Genomic DNA, 5,124 nt, shown 5'->3' on the forward strand with positions numbered 1-5,124 from the left:
CCGCCACGAGGTGGTGGTGAGGGGCCACAGTTATAGGCTGGGGTGAGGACGTATGGGAACGTATGGAATTGTCCCTTTTTTGGTAACTGTGCCTGGTTGTGAGTAGCCCCGTGATTACTAAGGCCTATGGCTATTTTGAGGTGGGTCCCTTAATGAGCCTGCTTGCATTCTGCCCAGTGGTGTGGTCGCTGGGGGCCCTTGTGCCTTGCTCACGGTTCCGTTGCTCAAGCCTATTGCCTGAACGTGGCCTCTCCAGGTTCCTCCTCTGTAAAATGGGAATTAAAATAGTACCTCCTTCCATAGGGTTGTTATGAGGATCATCTGGTCTGATGTACGTGGAGTGCTTTGCCTGATACCTGGCCCACAGTAAGACTCGGTTAATGGTTACTGCTTACGTGGATTATTATGAGGATTGTGGGAAGGTCTCAAATGTTAGATTTGGGTATTTGGGTTTTATCTCTGAGGCAGTGCGAGTTTTATAGTTGCAACATCATCAGGCCTTTAAAGGCTCCTCTCTTCAAGGTCAACATAGGGAAGAGGGCTGAGCAGAGAACCCGGCTGTTCATAGCTGCTGTGCTTGGACTGGATCGGCCCAGGGGCCTATTTGTGATTCTTTATTATATTCAGAGAACATAAATAAACCAAAAGGCTTTAGTTGCATTTTAAAATTGGACCTAAAAACAGCCAAATGGTCCTGTGCTCTGCTTTCTAGAATCAACACAGCTACAGAGCCCCCAAAAGAGGGAATGAGGATTCAAAGGCACACGGATAGAACTCCTCTCTGCCCCAGGCCCCACAGCCCTGCCAGCAAGGGCAGGCAGCAGTTCGGGAGCAGGTGGGGGCTGGCCAGGGGGCTTGGCAGTTATCGGGGTAGCACAGTGGGGCGGGTGCAGCTGGCTAGTCTTTATCTCTTGGGGCACAGAGCCCACAGGCCTGAGCTTTGGGGGCACAGGCAGCATCAGTGACAGCCTGGAGGGCCCAAGAGAGTTGTGGCATGGGATACAGGACCCCTGGGCTCTGGAGACCATGAACTTGGGCTGCTCCCAGATCCTCTCTGAGTCTCAGTGTTCCAAACAGTGCAGGCAATGTGGGATGAAGGATGTCTTCTGGGCTCAGCTCTGGGGCCACTGAGGAATGTCTAGGATTTTGCTGCCAGCCTCTATTCCTACTCTGTTGTTACAGCATCTCACTTTTCCTTTCGGGAATCATCCCTTCCCCTTCCCGTCCATGTGGTTTGGGGGCAGGCGAGCCAAGACCAGCCAGTGAGGATCCCTGTGATTTCTTCAGGGATGGGAGCCTGACCAGAGCTGGCCAATGTGGGTTTGCCCTGGGACTTTTGCTTGAGAAAGAGCGTCTCTCTGAGCTCTGTATTTGTCAAACTTATCGAATGGTGCTTTGGGGGCCATCTAACTCCACTGAGGGAAAAACATGCCTGGGAAAGCAGGGATGGGAAAGAACTAGGCAGATTCCTAATATCTGAGCACCTTGGTGGTGGTGCGAGTGGTTTGGGTGGCCTCCAAGGGATCTCACTCAGAGTTCCCTGTCCCAGTGAGGAAGAGTCTCCTGTTTCTGACTCCTCCTATCCTGGGCATTACTGGGACACCCCTCAGATTGGCTACGCCACCTATGTGAAGGAATGGCCAAGCAGGGCAAAAGAACTAAGATCTAAGGGATCTCCCAGCTTTTCGGTTCCATCAGGGCTTATCCCAGGTGGATTTCCCCTCCCCGGGTGCCCCATCTTGTCCCTCCATGTGGCTATGCCAGACAGAACACTAAAAGAAGTCTAGTGTATGCATTGACTTCTAAGGGAGTCTCAAGCGTGGGGAAACCAGGGTCGCTCTCTGGAGGTAGCGCCAAGCCTGGGTAAGCACGACTCCTCCCAGCACCTCGCAAGGAGGACAGGGGCTCTGGCTGTCAGTCGCATGAGTCGCTAGGACCACACATCAGGAAAAGATGAGGAGGAACTGAGGTAGGGGACGCCTTTTCCTCTCTTCCCGAGTCTCCCTGATCAACTATAAGAGATTGAGGTAAGGGACGCCTTTTCCTTTCTTCTTGTAGATGCGTAATTCCCAGACCAAGACCTTACTCCTTTAAGAGTCCCTTCCTGGCATTATAGGCTGTAGGAAGAGTATCAGACCCATAAATCGCTCAATATCGTTTACTCGGATGCTTTCCTGGTTTTAACTGGACGAAGGCAACTCATTCTCTTTTGTCCTGGGACATGGCCACAATAGAAGTTGGAGGAGGAGATGTGGCCACCTGAGGGACTTTGCCTTCCTGGTTTTAACCGGGAAAAATTTTATTTTGTTCCGATCTCAGCCATGTAGGATTGATCCTAGCCTCCTGGCTGCTTTGTTCCGGCTCTCCCCCCACCCCCCCTCCACTCCGGGAGGAACAAAGGAACACCACAGCCACATAGAAGTTGATAGGCAAATAGTCTGTAGGGGAATCTCCACCCCTGGCTCCATCCTTCCTAGGGTAAGGTCAGGTCCGCATACCTGTCCCAGCCTATCTTGGAACCCCTGCTGGTGCTCCAGGGCTTTACCCTCTGCAAGAACAGGTAGTGCTCCAAGGGGGATCAAGGGGAGGTACTGCTACAAGACCTGAGATGAAGGGCGACCTCAAAGTTTTCCAAGCTTGGATGTAGTGCTTCTCTTAAGTCAGACCCTCTCTGAAGTAGAAAAATGTGGGGTTCTGGCCACCACTGAAAGATACGGGGATCAAGGGATGGGTGAGCCCATGGGTGGCTTCAGTTTCCAGCTGGAGTCCCAGCTGTACGTTCTCAAGACCCCAACCGGGGACCCTCTCAAGACCCCAGTTAGGATCCTAATGATCGCCTTGGAAATTGGTATCGCTGTCACGTCCAAGCTCGTATCATAGAGGGATTGAGCGGTATATGGGGGTTTCTCCCTCATTTCCCAGGGTAATGGCTATAATTGGAACCAACTGTGGTTAGTCTACCTCAGGACAGAGACTTTAAGGAATGTTCCCAAGCAGCTGCCAAAACTCCCTTTGTTTTGGGGAAATTCCCTGTCTTCTCTGGCCTGACAGGGACTGCATATTCCCACTTTGGTGGGAAAAAAAAGCATGGCATCTACTTATCTGTCCGAGCTGATGGGGTTTAGAACCAGGAACGATTCTACCTAGGTTTGCGGAAGGTCAAAAAAACTCGAGTTAAAATGGCGGTTAATCTTGTCTGTCTCAAAAGTTATCATGGGTAATTGTTAAGAAAGCTTTGCTTGGATGATAAATGGAATTACATCTAGGTCTTTTCCTAATAGAGTAAAGTGCTAAAGCGTTGATTACCAGACATCGATGTGTGCTTTTCAAGGATATTTGGGTCTATTGATAAAAAATGGCGGTTACTGCTTGGCGAGGAGCCTGCTTCTCCCTCTAACCCTCCCCCCTCTCATGTACTCTCTCTCTCTCATTCTCTCATTCTCGCTCTCTCAAATAAATAAATAAATCTTTAAAAAAAAAATGGCGGTTAATCTTGCCTGTCTCAAAGTTTTCATGGGCAATTGTTAAGGTAGCTTTCAAAGTCTCTGGTAAAGGATATCTGGGTCTGTTGGTAAATAAACTGTCAACCCAAACTCGGGAAGAAGACCCAACAATTTTCTTAGATTGAGAGAGGCTCTCATTAAATACACAGCTATCTCCCCTGCCTGGTTGTCCCTGAGGCCGAGATTGTTCTTACACGGAAAAAAACTGCAAAAGTTGGCTGTTGGCCCCGAGGGGACCCTAGAAGAGCTCTAACAAGCTGCCAGTGGGTCTTTTACAGTCCGGACCCAGAGGAGAGTGAGGAAGATCGGCCTCCCAAGGCTCTGGCACCAAAGGCCATCTGGGTGGCCACCCGGGACACTGGCCCCGTGACAAAAACCAAGGCCCTGTAACCCTTGTCCCACCTGTGGAGGGGGATGCTGGAAATCTGAATGCCCTCGGGGATCTCAATCTGCGAGGGCTCAGGTGGCCAGCGCCCCTGATTGGGACCTGATGGGGCCCGGGGCTCTCCGTGGTGGCTTCTCCACAACAGCCCACCATAGGGAACCCAGGGCCTCAGGGAATTTTGGAAACAGAAGGAAAACCAGTCGATTTCCTTCTTGATACTGGAGCCACCTCTTCTGTTCTACTCTCCACCCCAGGGCCAACTGTTCAACTTCAGTGTTGTCCTTAAGGGTGTCACTGGGCAACCCCATAAGCCAAATTTTTTTCTCACCTTCTGGGGTGCACCTGCGGAGATCTAATTTTCTCTCACTCTTAATGCCTGGGAGCCCCACACTTCTCTTCATTCCCAGGTCTGGGCAGCTCAAGCTGTAGTGGGTCGGGCCTTAACAGCAGGGCCTGTTCCCATACACCTTAAGGACCCCACAACTTTCCCTTGTTGGAAAGGTTTTTGGGCATAACAGGACACTGCCGCTCCTGGATACTAGAATATGGAGAAATAGCACACCCTCTCTCTCGGATCAAGGACACCCAGACGGCCAGTATCCATCTATTCATATGGGATCCAGAGTCGGAAAAAGCTTTTAAAAATCTCAAGAGGGCCTTGCTCAGTGCCCCAGCTTTAATTAAGTCTTCCTACCGGGAAGGCTTACAACTTGCATGTGACAGAAAGAACAGGAATGGCCTTGGGTGTCCTAACTCAGGCCTGGGGGCCAGCTCAACAGCCAGTAGGAAACTACAAAACAAACTCTGGGACAGGATCTTATTATCTACACCCCTCATAATATCCAAGGCCTCCTATCAACTGATAGCCGTCGCTGGCTCACAGACAGCTGCCTTCTGCGTTACCAGGCCCTCTTCCTGGAAGGCCCAGTCATGCAAATAAAAACTTACTCTACTTTAAAATCCCGCCACCTTCCTTCTGGGAAAAGGCACAGGACAGAGCATGACTGTCAAGAAATGATAACCCAAACCTATGCTGCCTGGGAGGACTTAAAAAGAAACCCCAATAGCAAACCCAGAATGGACTTTATTTTCTGATGGGAGCTTATTTGTTGAACAGGGCACCCGAAAGGCTGGATCTTTATCTGAAACAACAGAGAGTAACCCTCTCCCACCTGGGTCAAGCGCCCAACCGGCTGAGCTGAGGGCCCTCACCTGAGCTTTAGGGCTCAGTAAGGA

This window comes from Leptonychotes weddellii, chromosome 13 (genome assembly GCF_054177405.1).
Source record: "Leptonychotes weddellii isolate Sample4059 chromosome 13, ASM5417740v2, whole genome shotgun sequence".
Taxonomy (NCBI): domain Eukaryota; kingdom Metazoa; phylum Chordata; class Mammalia; order Carnivora; family Phocidae; genus Leptonychotes; species Leptonychotes weddellii.